The 17,567-nt window shown below is 36.3% G+C and overlaps 2 long non-coding RNA genes across 2 annotated transcripts; both read left to right on the plus strand.

The window, feature by feature from the left end:
- The first annotated feature begins 47 nt into the window (after positions 1-47).
- LOC126810356 (uncharacterized) lies at positions 48-8,463 on the plus strand. Its single transcript, XR_007675183.2, has 8 exons — positions 48-108; positions 957-1,012; positions 1,569-1,712; positions 4,112-4,228; positions 4,964-5,080; positions 5,905-6,018; positions 7,531-7,659; positions 8,329-8,463. It is a non-coding gene; the product is annotated as an uncharacterized LOC126810356 (long non-coding RNA).
- Positions 8,464-11,840: 3,377 nt separating this feature from the next.
- LOC126811637 (uncharacterized) lies at positions 11,841-14,409 on the plus strand. The gene is made up of 4 exons (XR_007675689.2): positions 11,841-11,893; positions 12,733-12,791; positions 13,607-13,756; positions 14,335-14,409. It is a non-coding gene; the product is annotated as an uncharacterized LOC126811637 (long non-coding RNA).
- The last annotated feature ends 3,158 nt before the right edge of the window (positions 14,410-17,567 follow it).

A 17,567-nucleotide genomic window follows, 5' to 3' on the forward strand; every position in this document is an offset into this window, starting at 1 on the left:
ACTCTTATCTGGCTCTTGTCTAATCTCATATCTCTATATATAACTAGATAAAGATATAAACAATTTACAGAAGAACTACTTTGAGTGACTCAAGATGGCTGTGTATTGGTAAGTTGTGTTATACGGCGTTCTTGTTACGGGTAGTGTGATGTCGAATAATTAATACCTTCATACTTTCTTCCTTAATACCTGTAGCAGGTAACATGAATAGACACTTTTCTTGAAAATGATTCTTTTAGAGATTCTGTACCCCCCCCCCCCACACCCACTCTAGTATTAACGTACAAACAAATCTTCACCTCAGAGCCCAGAACCCCATCAAATTGACATTAGAGAAACAAATTATCCATACAGACTAAAGTAACAATGAAATATGACGTTTGTTTTTTTATGTTAACTTTTCGAATAAATGAGAGATACAAATAACTATATATATTATTGTTAAAGGAATGTATATAAACTGATTTACATTCAGTGGTTTCCGTTTTTACTCCAATTTCAAAATCAGTTATGTTCGGCGAGTGCAAATTTCTAGCGTCTGGTTATTCCAATCTACATACGCAGTTTGATTTGGTGCAATGTGTCTAGCCTCGTCCCTCGAGTCTCTTGATTTAACTGGGGCTGAAGCGCATTATGGTACACGATTCGTGTACCAATGGTAAAATGTTTATTTTGTCTTAAATATTGGATATCAGAAGCCCATCTTTTTCCGGTAAGATCACAACATGAATGTTGATTTAATTTGACAAATAAATCGTGTTTTCAATGTTGAAGATTTTGGATGATATTGAGTTAGAGACTTAGCTACTTTAAATAATCTTTTTGATAGAAATATAAATTAGAAGCAAGCTTAGCCCTTAACTGTATGTGTAAGAAACCCACAACTTACTAGATCTTAATTTATGTTTTATGTAGCTGTGGCCTATTTAATATGTATTGTATTTTTTATATTGTAGGACTGTGGTTGTTTTATCCGTTCTTTATTATAACACCAATGGAGCAAGTATTAATCGTAGGCTGTGAATGTTTTCTAGTTCTTATATTTGGTTTAACAACAAATCAAGTGTATCTTGATGAATCATTAGCTTCTGCTAATTTTGGTTTCAGTTTAGTTCCCGTTTCATTACCACTCTGGAAAATCCCGAGGAACTTTCTCGCCCAACACCTAGATTAGATTGCATACCGGGTCGTCTTGTTAGTGAGCCAGCGCCTTCTTCACTTCGCAACCGCAGCTACACAGAGAGAGAGAGAGAGAGAGAGAGAAGAGAGAGAGAGAGAGAGAGAGAGAGAAATGGGGTTTAACGTCCACTCCACACAAACTAGGTCATTTCGGGATTAACATATGTTTTTTTAAAAATTTTATTTCAATAATTCGCTTGCGCGTATGGGGTCTTTAGCAGTGGAAGGAAGGAGGCCCCGGAGAAAACCCACGAGGTTGGCTACACAGATAGATATATAAGGAAAGACATAAAGCACATTAAAAAATAAAGATCGAAAAGACTGCTGAAAGGTTAAAGATTTTTTTTGTTGTTGATAACAGTATGTAATGCCTAATTCGTTTGTTTCAGAAGCTGCTCCGACACTCGATCCAACACTAGCATGTTCTGTTGATGGTCATCTGGTACCTAATGGTCAAAACTTCACCACCAAGATAAATGGTCCTTGTTTTACTTTTAGATGCGTTAATAGGGCTTATATTCCTATAGAATTCAGTAAGTAATTATATGACCAAGCCTTTTTTTTAAAATTTACACAAAAACATTAAACCGTAATACTGGTAAATCCTATCTCAACTGAACATTATCCGTATTATATATTTGGCTTGGTCATTCTGTAGAATATTCGGACTGGTCGTTCAATTTATGGCCAGCAGTGAATCTTAAATAACCTTTCCTATTATCTGGTTTAATTCGTCAGCCCACATGATTTGCGAGCATAATACTATTCAACAGATTGGGCATTATCAGCAATTATCGGCAACTGTAAGTGGGTGCGTTTTTGTTTTCGAAGAAATTGTAATGACCTGTTTTCTCAATGCAGGCTACAAATGCTATCTTTGACCCTAAGGGAAATCGAAAGAAATATTGTTTAGAGTAAAATTTTTCTGCACAGACAGGGCTATTGATGACGGACATACATCAAGCATTGTGCAGTGGGGGACATTTTGCTGGGACAGTGGGACTACGGCGTGCTCGTATTTTGAATTGCAACTGTCATGGGTTCTTTGTTATACGTGTATGTCAATCTGTCCCATCCGAACGACTAGACGCTGTTCCTGGTCAGGTCACGACAAGGTTAAACCAAGTCCAAAGATCCTGATACTTTCTTTGCCAACCCGAAACCTGTGGGTTAACGTACCCGATTAGATTTTATTACATACTTCGAGAAGGTATTTGTTGAGTAATAAAACCTTAGTAATAAAACCTTCTAGTAGTTTATCGAGGGCTGGCCGCCCTTACCGCACGGTACAAATAAAACCTTCTAGTAGTTTATCGAGGTTCGGGTGCTTCCGGAGTCCAAAATAGCCGCTTTATATAAATGAGAATTTTGGGGATAACTAACCCGAACCCTAACCCTAACCCTTTTTAAAAGACTGAACTTGGGTCTAATTTAGTTTTTACGTCTCTTAAAAGGGTTGGGGTTAGGGTTCGGGTTAGTATTCCCCTAAATACTCATTTGTATAAAGCGGCCATTTTGGTATGAGTTCTGGCTTGTTCTGGAATTTGTTGCTTTTAGTGGTGATAATATTTGTACCGTGCGGTAAGGACGGCCAGCCCTCGATAAACTACTAGAAGGTTTTATTACTCAACAAATACCTTCTCGAAGTATGTAATAAAATCTAATCGGGTGGTTAACGAGCCAGACCGTACATAAAACTTAGTGTAGTGTAAGGTATATAAAAGTCATTTCAACCCACTTGCATAACCCTATAATCCTGTAATCTGATATGGGTCTTTTAAGTTTATTCTGACCCCTGGATTAAGGTGGAATTATAATTCCAACCAAATAAAGGGAAGCATATTTAAAATAACTATATTTAAAGTAGCTAAGTCTCTAACTCAAGATAATTCAGTCTTCGACATGGAAAACACGAATTATTTGTCAATTTAAATCAACATTGATGTTGTGATCTTACCGGGAAAAGATGGGCCTCTGATATCCAATATTTAAGACAAAATAAACATTTTACCATTGGTACACGAATCGTGCACCATGCTACGTTTCGGCGCCATTTGTAACAAGGGACTCGAAGAACGAGGCTAGATATATTTCAAAAGTCATGTCAAACGGTGACGGTTTATTCTTATCTGGAGAGCATGTGCAATAAACACTATCGATGTAGACTGGAATAACCAGACGCTAGAGATTGACATTCGGTTGAAACTTCTGGCATATTTCGCCGAACATAACTGATTAGGAATTACAGCAATTAAATGTAAATCATTTTATATACATTCATATTACATTATTATGCACTGCGTCCCATTTGTGACAATTTCTAGGTCCCAAATATTAGTGAATTAGCTCCTTTTAAGTATGCGTTAATATCGCTTCTTATTCAATATCGTTAGGTTTATTTAGTCTTGAATGGGTCAGATTGGATAACAGAATCAACGAAAACTTAAGTTTAAAGGGTGGACAGCTCTATTCTTTGGAACATTAAAATAGACAAAATGGGTGGAATAGCACATAGTAATGTAACACGAATGTATATAGATTGATTAACATTCATTTTTAAAGATTGTTCGTGTAATTTTTAATCAGTTTGCGCCTGGTTGGTCAGATCTACATGCTTATATCTTTTTATCCTTTTTTCGTTTGTGGAGCAGCCATTTTCAATTACTTCTGCACTGACATGTTCGTGAAATGATCTCCTTACCACTGGCACACGACACCATGGAGAAATCGACGTCGGGAACTGATTTTAAAATGTCCATTGTGTATTAAATATTGAAACCCATGAGCCCATTTTTCACATTAAGATAACTGCATCAATAATGACAGAAATGGACCAATATTGAATTCTAATTCGTGTTTTCAATGTCGAGTATTATGGAGTTAGAGTTAGATTTATGACAACATATTGCGAAACTTGGTATTTTAATTTCAGAATGTCCGTATGGTAAAGGGTGTTTAGCTATTGGTTCGAATGTGTCCACTGTTCAATGCATAACGCAACAATGTCAGAAGAATGGAAATTATGTTGGTTACAATATAATTAAAGGCGGTAAGCTGTGGACTCCGGGTCCTTCGGTTTCCCCCCACTGCTAAAGACCCCTATGCGCAAGCGAATTATTGAAATAAAATTGAACCATATGTTAGTCCCAAAGTGACCTAGTTTGTGTCGAGTGGACGTTAAACCGCTTTTCTCTCTCTCTTTCTTTGGGCCTGAAATGTTAACAATTATTAATTAGACTTTAATTAACTTAACCAGACCATAATTAACTCTCGATGTCATCGCTAGCCCGCGATGTTTAAATTGGATTAGGTTCCGATTTGCTGTTCGACTTACATTCAAGATTTAATCATGAAATGGATAATCGAGACTATGTTTTTATCATACCGACTTTAGTAATGTTGATCGAGGCTACGCCGAAATTTCAATCGCTAAAATCTCGGTTCAGAGTGGATCAATTTTACTGAAATTTTCAGCAAATTCCCTCTTTACATAATCTAGGTTGTAACTATTATAGTGAGAAATGCCAACTCTTTATATAATATCCCATAATGTATCTTTAAAAATAATTATCTCGCCCATGGTTGCCACGCCACAACCAGTAGAACAGATTGGAAGTTGGGAAAATGGCCAGATTTTCCCTCCCAACTTGGTTACTTTAGAAATCTATACATTGCCAAGCACAGGGACACTAGCTGATCATTCGACCTTCGAGATTCACGAAAATAGTTTGGTCTCTCCTTGTTCAACAATCAATGGAAATTCAGTTTAATTTCATTTTTTCAGGATGTTCTGGGTTTGATAACACATGTATCGATGTAAATGCGACATACCAAGATGGCTGTATAACTTATAAATGTTTAAAAAATGACAATACTTATCATTTGGCGCATGTAGAATGGGGTAAGCTTCCACTTTTCTTACAAAAAATTGAGAGTTTTAAACACTTTATAATCAGATCTCAGTAATCAAACAAGTAGTTTTTAAAGGAAACCTCGGTGTAACTATTGATAGCCGTCAATATGAAAGTTATGCTCTCTATCTACAATTAGCTCCGTTTGAGAACAGTCACGAAGCTAGTTGACGACATTTTTAATTCCTGGGTCGATGAATTTAGTCGAAAACACTAACTAGGCTTCGCGAATTTTGACGTAACTTAACGAGCCAATATGAGGTGTCCGTGGATAATTTGCGTATCTGAGGAGCTTCTGTCTGTTTATCAGTCCAGTTTCTGTGAATAAATATTGTTTAAAAACAAATCTGAGGAGCCACGGTGAATCAGTGAGTAAGATGTTGGCTCGCTAACCTGGAGGTCCAATTTTCGATCCCTGCGTTAGTTGAGAGCATTCATCTGGATTTTCCGGCATGGTTTCCTCTTGTCAGTAGTGCATTACAGAGGGCCTGACAGGCACGAAAACTGAGGTCCCGTGTACTCATTGGTGTGTACGTAAAATAACCCTTGACAGATGGAATTAGATATAAGAGTAGGCAATAGCGCCACTGTCCGTCCAAAATTCCCTCATAAAAACCGCATGGAGTAGGGCATTAACTTAAAACCCATTTCATTTCATTTCACGCGTATCTGAAGACGCTCGATTAAGATTATGATTTGATATATATATCAGAATGAAGAATTGTTTTTTATCTTGGTATATTATTATTTTCATATATGTAGCAAACAACTAGATTATTGTTTATTGATAGATCATCCTCTCTTTTACAATTAGGCTGTAGATTCAGAAATACATGTTTAAAGGCCGGTCATATTGAAAAGACCCAATGTCAAGTTAACCGATGTGAAAAACGTGGGGATGTGATTGGAATGTACCCAATACAAAGCGGTATGTATCATCAGCCCTATGTTATTACTTTATTCGTAGTAAAGTATTTAATAGTATGTGTTGGGATGGGCGGGGAATGTGGTACACACGTAAACAATTGCACATTTTTCGGTTGTTGTTAGTTCGTTTAGATTAAACAATGACATTTGTTTGTGATATACATTCGGTAATGCGAGGAATATTATGGGTGTTCTTTAATACAATTCACAACAAATTTACCAGATTCTGGGTGAGTGACACAATAAATTTGCTAGATTCTGGGCGAGTGACAAAATAAATTTGCCAGATTCACAAATTTGCTAGATTCTGGGCGAGTGACCAGAGGATACGCCCGGTAGAATGGTATGCTGATAAAATTAGTTATTTTCTTTTAACACCTGTCCTTAAAGATGCATTATGTAAGAGCTAAATTTGCCCATTGCAAGTCTCTATTTGGGCTTCAAATGTTATATAAATTATTATTTAGACATTCATTAACATGACGAGCCCATAATCAAGTCTCTAATTACAAGTCATCGGATGTCTCCAATTTTAAGTAGATAAGAACGCTTCGGCCATTTAATTACGCAATTTATAAATGGAGAAGTAAGACTAAGCCTTTACGATAATAAACAATCTATGGCACGTCCTGTCAAAACTCCAAACGTTTGATAACTTCGCTCAGAATAAAGTAATTTGAATGAACTATTGTAGCAAGAACGGCTATATCTAAATCTTACATAATGCACTTTCCAAAGCAAAAGTGTATTTGAATATATATTTTTTTTTTGGCGGGGGGGGGGGGTCCAGCCCTGTATCGCCTTCTCATTGTCATTGGAGCCGTAAAAGAACCCGAGGTCCCCCGTGTCCTTGTCGGCGTGCACGTATATGAATCCTTGACAGTAGGAATTGAAATGGGTTTTTTTAGACGTCTTAATTTTCCGAGCCAAACGGAGAATGAAGATGAGTATACACCATACAGTGTACACGGAAGGCAATTTTACCCGACAGCAGCTCCTCCGCCTATTCTTCATCGAGTGCTTGTACGTGTATGCAAAAATGTACACGGCACCTCGTTTGTTCGCTCCACCGAACATTTTAACGCTGTCCTATTCGGAATGAGGGGAATGGATGGCCGAATAGTTAGCGTGTGCTCGCTGTATCATAAGGTCTGTCATTGAGTCAACTGCCGTGATTACGATTCCCCGGTCGCCTGTCCAACCTCGTGGGTTTTCTCCTGGTCCTCAGGTTTCCTCCCACTGCTAAAGACCCCTACGCGCAAGCGAATTATTGAAATAAAATTGAACCATATGTTAGTCCCGAAATGACCTAGTTTGTGTCGAGTGGACGTTACCCCCCCTCTCTCTCTCTCTCTCTCTCTCTCTCTCTCTCTCTCTCTCTTATTCGAACGATCATGGTAAACCAGGCTGGTATGGTTTCCTTAACAGTTAGAATTCGTTGCTGCTATTGACCAAATTTCCATATCTTAGAAATATTTCCCAGTTTAATAATTTATTTACATTTGATATTAAGGATGTCAGTATGGTGATGGTCAATGCATAAATGTAGGAGGACAGGGTTTATATAAATGTATTTTATATTCTTGTGAGACACAGAATATAAATGGTCTGTCATATCATACTACAAAACCAATTGCTGCAAGTAAGTTGCGTTTTCATAAAATTGAACCAAACTCTTGGATTGGGTTTGGCTGGTGTGTTTATTTCAATTACTGGAGGACGAGGTTTATACGATTAAATATTAGTTTTGAAATTTTAAGCGAAAGTTGGTTTGGTTATTCTTGACTTACTATGTTAATACCACAAAAGACAAAATCGCAACGTAAACTTTTTAACGACAACATACCAAGATATAAAATCATTCAATATCCTGTTCCGAAGTCAAGCAATAATTTTCTTGGATACGGGTTAATCGGTCGAGACTTGCCCCTGTCAATGATTTAACTTTAAATCACAGCCCAGTGTGGTTCTACTGTCTCCTTTCACAAAGCTGCTGGTGGCTGTATTTTCGGTGTTATACAAAAAATGTGAGCTATGTGAAACAGATGTTCCGGAAGATTATGCACGCACTGCGTCTTTCAGATACTACTCTTGCTCCACGTAGCTGCGTTACGTTGCATATTATTAGATTCGAACTGTTCGAACTGTTGGAAGAACCCAAAATTTGAAAGTAACATATAAACGTTTTGTTATATTTCGAGTTTAGCTGGGTTAGCTCTTGTAATTTAAATTTGCTCTTGTAATTTAAATCTAACCCAAAACCCTTTATCAAATCCGTGCTTATTTATTCGTGTGATTTTGTTATTATTAGTGTGTGAAGACTCCCAGGGGGTGTGTCATAGTAATGGAGCGAACATGCAGATGATTATTAATGGAAATATTACAGCAAATTGTAATTGTATGGTTAATGGATTAAATGTTGGTTATAAATGTAATGGATAATAAATTCTCTTGATACTACTCTAGTATTCAACAAAGTTGTTCTTTTGATTTATTATATTATGTACTATGCATATTGTTTATAGGTCATTGTCACATAATGAAATGATACCATTTATTAGGAAAGCCCTTATCTTACACTCAGTAAATCGTATAGTGATCCCTAATCACAGTTTTCGATCTGGAACAGAATGCTGATAGGGTGATCTTCAATATACAACATACATTTAACGTACATTTTCTGTCGACTCATTGGCCAGTACCAATGTAACAAATAATTTCATTAGCACCCCTGCTTTGGTTTCAAAACTATTTAAAGAATAAGCAACAATATTAAAGAAGCATTACGCTGGTGTTATCCAAGGCCATTGATATCTTTAATCTGAATTCAGTGGTGGATTTATATGCAGCGAAGCCCTGGGCTATTCCACTCATGAGGTCGCTCACAATCCCCCTACCGTCACGATTAGACGAAGCCGAAAGTGCGTTTTAAACACTGAGCAAAGCCGAGGATGATCGTGTGTGTGTGCGTGTGTGTGGGTGTGTGTGTCTAAGTGTGTAAGAAAGGCTTAAATGAGAATATTGTACACCTTGGATCTTAGGGCTCTGGGCTTGAGTCGAAAAACCTACAGGTAAATCCGGCACTGTCTGCTGTCTATAAACAAAAGATAAAACTGTTAAAAATTATTACAGTATCATGAGCTTAGCTAGTGAATAAATTAGTCAAGGCGAATATTGACTTACATGAACATATAAATGCCGAACTGATAAATCGAACATTTCCAGCGTCATAGGCTGAAAACTTTCTCTATAAGTATGGCAACTTGAGATAAACAACTTATAATAAAATGCATTCATGTACGCATACTTACTTATAACCTTCAATATACATATATATATATATTGCCTAACGTCACAGACATGTATAATCAGATACGTGCATAAAAGTGATGTTTCTGATTGGTTATCTTTTCCCGAGTCCGGTTCTTATCCCGAGTCCGGTTCTTATCTGTACTGCGTAATTTGTGAAAGTATGTTATGTTTTAGTTTGGATTACTCAATATAAATATTGTTGAGCGTTACAACCACATATTATTCAACCCCACCTTCGTAAAAGTGGGGGGGGGGGCGAATGGTTAGCACGTGCGTGCTGTATCATACGGCCTGTCATTGAGTCAACTGGCGTGGTTTCGAATCCCCGGTTGTACGTGACAAGGAGTAGGGTCGCCTGTCCAACCTCGTGGGTTTTCTCCGGGTCCGCCGGTTTCCTCCCACTGCTAAAGACCTCTACGCGCAAGCGAATTATTGAAATAAAATTAGACCATATGTTAGTCCCGAAATGACCTAGTTTGTGTCGAGTTGACGTTAAACCCCATTTCTCCCTCTCCCTCCCTCGTAAAAGTGGTGTTACTGATTGGTTATCCTTCCCTGGGTCCAGCTCTATTTCGAACAGGCTAATGCGCATCTGTACTGCATATTTTGTAAAAGCATCGACTCGTCTGTCTCGTAAAATTCAACATGTATGGCACAATATAGCTCGTTGGTACTGATGTGACATTAAAGAAGATAAATCGCTAATATTTGGGACCTAGAAATTGACAGAAATTGGTCGCAACGCATATAAAAATGTAATATGAATGTCTCTTTTCACTCTAATTTCAAAATGATCGACGAAATACGCCAGAAGTCTCTATCGAATGCAATCTCTAACGCCATTCTACACCAAGGTATTTATTGCGCATGCTCTTCAGATAAGAATATGGGACTTGTGGAACATGTCTAGCCTCATTCTTCGAGTTCCTTGTTACAAATAGAGCTGAAAGGCATTATGGTACACGATCCGTGTACCAGTAGTACAATGTCTATTTTTTCTTAAATATCAGATACCTGAAGCCCATCTTTTCCCGGTAAGATCACAACATCAATGTTTATTTAAATTGACAAATAATTCGTGTTTTCAACGTCGAAGACTTTGGATGATATTGAGTTAGAGACCCAGCTACTGTACGCTACTTCATTTCATTTTCTATGGATTTGCCCAGAAAATACAATTCAATTTAACGTTAGACGTTTCAGTCTCTCACAAAATTACAATGTTGCCTTGTCAGGGGCAATAACTCCATAAATAATGTGACGATTTTTTACAGGGTTCACTTTAAATTTACAATTTCATATTTTCTAAGACAGTCAAAACATAATTATTTCTATGTCTTTTGCTCAATAGGTTGTCAACTCACTATTATACGATCATAGGTGTCATTCTCACACTTAAAACTCATTTACACCGGAAATAATAACACAATTACCTCCCAATTACCTCCCTTGTTTTCTATTCTCCACCATGGAGTAGCTTTTTTCAAACGTTTGAATTTGAAGAGGAAAATGATATTTTTGCCAATTTCTCAACTGGCAATAGTGAATTATAGGATTAATAGGATTATTCTTTAACAAGGTAGGACTGTTTATAGATACCATCTATTTTAAGGCTTTATTTTAATAAATTTTAAAAATATAACTTCAAAATATGAAATTGCAACTTTAGAGTATGATTAAATTGAGCACTGATAACATTTCTTTACAGTCGTTTACATGGTTTTCCTGACACAAGGGCAATCACTCAGTCAATATTCGCTGATATGTATTCATTTGCAACAGCGTTTATCCTGGATAAGACCGATCTACATTGAATTTCGGCAGACATTAGTGATGTTTTGGGAGATGACGCCCTGTGTGGTGGTTACATAAATATTCTAGTTTCAATCTCTCAGCAGTTTCAGTTGAAATCATTTGTATAGCGCTACTGCTTATTTATTTTTTTACAAATGGGGCAATTATCTTCAGCAATGGGGCATTTGCACCACTACTTATGTAGTAAAAAATGCCATGGATCTAAGCAAGTAAGAAATGGGTCGTCGATAATGCGTTGACCAGATTGTTGGAGAAAGTATCCTAGCCTTTGCTTCCAATTGCTTACTCGACGGACATGGCTGAGACACTAATTAGAGTTTCAAGCAGCTGGCTGTTATCATGAAAATTAAATTTGACAGTGATATCTTTGCATATTATTATTGGGCGGTCCCGTCTTCACTAGCCCAGTCGGTGCAAAAAAGTTGGACTTTGAACCCCACTCCATCTCATTTCATTTTTAAGGGAGTCAAAAGAGGTTTAAGCCAAGCCCTGGCTCCTAATTATCGGCAAATCTCAATTTCAACGTTAAGCAAACAGAGCGTCTGTAGTTGCAATCAGTGCAACATTATTTCGTTGTCTGGGTGTGCAATTAAAAATGTTTTTCTTATCAAATATAACCATGTATATCTATGACCAAGTGAAGATACACCCAGATCATAGCCAATCGTTTACCTGTTGATCGTAAGTTGGCCGTGACAAGTAGATATTCACAGTTTAATTTTGATATAGAGAGAAGAAACAATGTTCACGTATGTATTTTAAGTATTATTATTCTTTTAAAGTGGCATTAGGTACGATTAGTTAAAGAGCTGACAGTTCTCCTAAAATAGTTTAAAAAACAAGATTATGTTGAAAATTTCAGTCAAATTGCTTCACTCTGAACCGAAATATTAGCGACGATTATTCATTCTTATACGTCCACATTCATAAAATGTATTCAAATCCACTAAATATCGCAGGCTAACGATGGCATCGAGAGTTGATTATGACCTGGATAAGTTAATAAGCTCTTGGATAATGCATGTTTAAGTATTGTCAGTTCAAATCTGCTCTATTTATTCGTAATACATATCTTTTATTTTAAGTGAAATAAAAGACACAGTTTATCAGCTGTTGAAATTCTGTCTTAACTGGTATAGCGGTATGAATCGGTACCCCGATCGAATCGGTACCTATCTTGTTTTAGCTTCGATAAGGCAACCTTAGGTCATAATAAGGATTGAATTCATGAAGTGAATAAGTCAATAAAAATAGACTATCTAAAAATTTGATTTGATTGAAGATCAATGTCAAAATCATTTTAAAAAATACATTCATTGAAACAAAACAAGCGTAGCGTAAAAACAACCTAATTCCTTTTTGCGGTAGTCTAAATATTGGACAGGAAGCACATCATATCCATTGAATCCTGACCATCGAGTTGCACTAATTCTAGTTTTAAACGTTCAACGGTAATCGGCTACTGAAAGATATCATTCTACTGATCTGTTTTTTTGTTTGTTTTTTTTTTTTTGCTTTTTTTTTGGGGGGGGGGGGTATGTCGTTCAATAATATTTCTACGGCCTTTTAAAAATTGATTTATTAACAGGGCTTCCCATTTGTTACTGTTCCTGGTTTTTGGTATTACACAAGGTAGTGTTTTATACGGTATGTATTTCATTGTGTGTGTAAATAAATTTCAAATGGTCTTTTACAAATACATCAAACGAATATGTGCCTTTGAAATTGTTAGACTGGAGATATCGAAGTCTCTTGAAAGGCACAACAAATTCTATCGTTTACATATATATTATTGTACGGAAGTTTATAAATAATTTCCATATTAATGCATGCAAATTTTGCTTAGGATTCAGTACAGGAGGTAGTAATATAGCTGCAATAGGCAGTTTTTAGATTGTGGAATAAAATCAATTATCATTCCGGAAATAAATGCTTTATGTAAAATTGCTCATAAAGGGTTAATAAAGCGAAAATCGTAATGGGATTATCGTCAATTTAGTTAGGTAAAAAAACAACTTGGCATTTTACAAGATAAGGAAGATACTTATGATATATGGTCTATGGTGTTCACTTTGGGAGTGACAAGAAAAAAGCTAATCGAAATAAACTACGGTCATATTATTATAGAATGTAAAAGCGATAATGTAATGCAACTCTTGTAAAATTAAAATACAACACATGGGAAAGATATGTCTAAGCTAAGATGTGGATCATTACAATTACAAAGAGGGACTGTAGATATCGAAGAGATCCCGAAAAAGTTTGTGAACGTATTTGTATATTTACTTTGGACGAGGGTGAACATACTCATCAATTACCAGAGTCTGTCAGTATAACCCTGATTTTAATCATTTATAACATTCGCATATTAGCTGTTATTTTTAATGACTAATAAAGATATGTTACCTTTTTTTGCCCCTCGCAAATTTAATATGTTTCAATAACATATTATTTATTGTTAGATCCTTCCACAGTGGATGAAGCAAATACTAGTCTCAGCTGTTCTGTCGATGGAAAAATTGTGCCTAATGGTCACAATTTTACAACAAAACAAAGTGGTCCATGTATAACATACAGATGCCAGAATCGAGCATTTATACCCATAGATATACGTAAGTGTAATGTAAACACGTACATGTATACATGCCTGATTTTGGTAAATATTCGTGGTTTAGATACTGAAGTATAACACAGCCGAGAGGCTTGAGAGGTTGATGACGATATGTATGGCGGGAAGTTATATGTTTACTAGCATAGTACATGTAAAATGTGTATCTCAAAATTTCAGTGTTAACCTCATACAGGTTTTGGGGGAAGTCATTGTTCAATGTTGTTCAATCTGTGGTAGAGAGCGTCTATATATATATAGTTCATTGAAAAAGGTTAGAGTCGTACAAAGGATACGAATTAACAGTAACGTTTAGTGGTCTTACTCCAAATATATATATACAGTTGTCTCCCTTATATTAAATTCTTTAAAATACCACGTATCTGGAGCCTGTTTCACGAAATTTCAACTAAGATAAAATCCAGATTTTAGTAATTTGATTGGATAATATTAGATTGATTTTAGTGCTTAGCCAATCAAAATTGAAGTATCTACTAAAATTTGGATTTTATCTTTAGCTTAAGATTTCGAGAAACAGGACCCATGATGATAATACCGATAATAGAGTTTATTTGTTTTCAGGTTGCCGATTATCCGACAACTCATGCGTGCCAATAGGACACAAAATTAAAATCAGTAATTGTATGGTCCATCAATGCAAACGTGTTGGCCAATCCATTGGTTTTACTCTTCTAAAAGAAGGTAGCATTCATTTATTTTTTCTGAAAGTTTTAATCAAAATTAAATATTCATTTCAAAAAGTGCTAGTAACTCCAACAGGGACAATATTTTCTGGCGTTTTAGGTTGTTCTCATGTCCAGAAACTGGCTTTTGTTCTGAAGCACTACTTTTGACAATTCATAAATAAAAAGTCTTTTACAATAAAGAAAATAAATCAAAACTCATAAAATTCATCAGCAATGACCATTTAAATTATTAAAGAAAACTATTTTCAAAAGAAAATATCTTTATTCGGTCGTTATTAGTGTATTAAATTAAATATACACTCATACACATAATTTGTTTCCAATTGATGTATGACACTATTTCCCTTTTCTTTAGTGATTGATTACGGATGGTTGTCTAGTTTTTGAGTTTCACTTAGTTAGGCTGAAATATTCTGAATTTAATATTCTAAATTTAATATTCTAAATTTAATATTCTGAATTTAATATCCTGAATTCGTTATTATGAATTCGATAGTCTGGCCCCACGTTGACTTCACGTTGTGTTTTGGAGATGCATACAGTCTTTATCACGTTGTCAGATTCAATACGGCGGTGGCTCTATCATGATATGGGATTGCCTTTAATATGACTGTAAGCTTCCACTGGAAACGTCCTAGACAGGGTTGTAGTGTTCCACTTTGATAATCATCCTCTTCTCACAAGACCAATTTTTATGAACGACAACGCTAGACCACACCATGCGCGTGTTGTTGTTGATTTTCTGCGTAGGGGGCTGTTGCTATTCTAGGCTACCTTGGCTAGCCCTGACCTGAATATATCCGGAACATTCTTGGTCGTAAATTCCGCCATAGGTGTCCACCAGTGCGGAATCCTGCCACCAGGAATGAGATAGATGAACACGGGCTTCTATCCAACGGCTCATTCAGTCATTGATGAGGCGAGTTCAACAGATGATCCAGGCTGACGGATGCTACTGCTTTGACACCTCAATGGACAGCTTGAACATGAAATGAAATTAGTTGAACTGTAGGATTTACTATTGACATGTATCAGTCATAGTTGCTTAGTCTACAAATGTTCTTATAATCAGTTTCAAATTAAGGTATTTTCGCTTTTTAAGGGTGTGAGACGCGAGAAAATGGTTGCATTGGAGTCGATAAGACGTATCTAGAAGGCTGTAATACTTATACCTGTTTTAAACAGGGAAGTGTATATCACACCGAGGTCACAGACTGGGGTATGGTATTAAATTCAATATTTTACATTACAACTTCGATGTACGTGTTGTGAATCTGTGTGGGACATACATTATAGTCAGGTCACTTAGGTGATAAAGCCTTCACTTTTTGACAAAAACACGAAACTTGGAAAACGGGTAGTTTTAGATGTCCTTTTTCGAATAAGAGCGGCACCTCATTCTCGGCCGCTATTTCAGCTTGAGGGTATGATAATGAATTGATTTAAGCCATAATCTAAATTCTGAAATCCAAAACAGTAAACTGTGGAACTCCCAAACTGAGGAATGATCTTCCACTAAGTATTCGCCCAAGCTCGTCCCTTTTTATCTTCAAAAAGGCTCTTAAATCTTATCTGTTTCGGAAAGCTTATTGCTAGTTGTATAATATTGTTCTAAAAGCAATTTACTAACTTTATTTCAAATTAAGTAATAATAATAATAATAGAAAGCTATTTATAGTGGAGTATAATTGCTTCGGCAGTGTAAACAACTACAGTGTATACTTAATCCTTCTATAACGCAAGATACTAATTCTAGTTGATACCAATTCGCACAGCTAACAGTTTACGTTGCACTTTGTACTTTAGTAGACAAGGGGAAGTCCACGGGTAGTACAGAAATGTCCATCTGATAAGTAGACCACAATCTGTTTTGGTGTGTATTAGACGGGGGTCGGTGGGGCGCTGCAGTCTCCGAATCATTCTTGAGTTTCAATATCCATTTTCAAGTTACAATAAGCCAGCTTAAATGAGCTGATAAAAATTATCCTTCCATTAATATTCATGCAGAGATCCTGGCAAATCATTTTTAAACCTCCAAAACATTAAGGTGTCTAAGAAGTGGTTCGCTATAATTGAACTTGGACTTCTGGTTTGAAAATTATTTCAGGATGTGCACACGACGGAAAATGTATTAAAGGAAATGGAACCGTTAAATCACAATGTACATTACAGCGATGTGAAAAACAAGACGTCATGGTGGGATTGTACACTATAGATACAGGTTGGTCTAGATAATATCTACATCGTCTCCTGATATTACTCCTTGACAATTTCTGTTTCGCCTAACGCATCAAAGAATACAATCTATGATGATCTACCATTTGGCCATTCACACAGCCTTGGGAAGGATGGAGATCAAATTAAATAACGTTACCGCCTATTAATCTTCTAAACGACAATGAGTGTGAATTTAAGTGTACTTTGTTGGCTATTCGTTATGTATGCTGTCAAAATATTACGCTGTGTTCAATTGGCCTGGCTCCTCAGTTTACCAATGAAGAGATTCGTTCACTAGGCGGTAATTCTTTTAGCCAATCGCGCTAAATTAAATCTGATTTTTTCAAAGAAGAGAACATATGACAGTTAAAGAAATCGTAATGCAGTGTAATACCCTCTATGTCGCAATGGTGGTCTGTTGTGTTCCACAAACAATTCCTTCACAAATATTTGAAATATTTGTCTATTAATAGCAGTTCTCTTTTTCTGTTTTTCTACAAAAGTTTCAAACAGCTATGCTATTTATTACAAATATACATAAGTCCAAACACCAACTTCCGGTTTATTTCAAGACATCCAGAAGCAAGTTCTCTTAATGTAATATAGTTGTAGCATTGCGGAGTTATCCACTGATTCACTACAATTTCTTCATTGCCGCTCGCCTGAGCCGAGTGATCTGCGAAATAACTCTACGATTCCCCAATCATGTCAAAATGATGTCTGCCTCAGCCTCTAGCCCAAGCCGACGAGGTGGCTATTTGAGAAACCAATTTTAGGATAGCCTCGGTTTAACGACTGACCCTCGAGGGAGGATTCAATTGCCCCCATCCTGTAAATATGTATAACCCAACACTGATATGTCATATATATGATCTGTAGCATTATGAAAAA

Source organism: Patella vulgata, chromosome 2 (genome assembly GCF_932274485.2).
Source record: "Patella vulgata chromosome 2, xgPatVulg1.2, whole genome shotgun sequence".
Taxonomy (NCBI): domain Eukaryota; kingdom Metazoa; phylum Mollusca; class Gastropoda; family Patellidae; genus Patella; species Patella vulgata.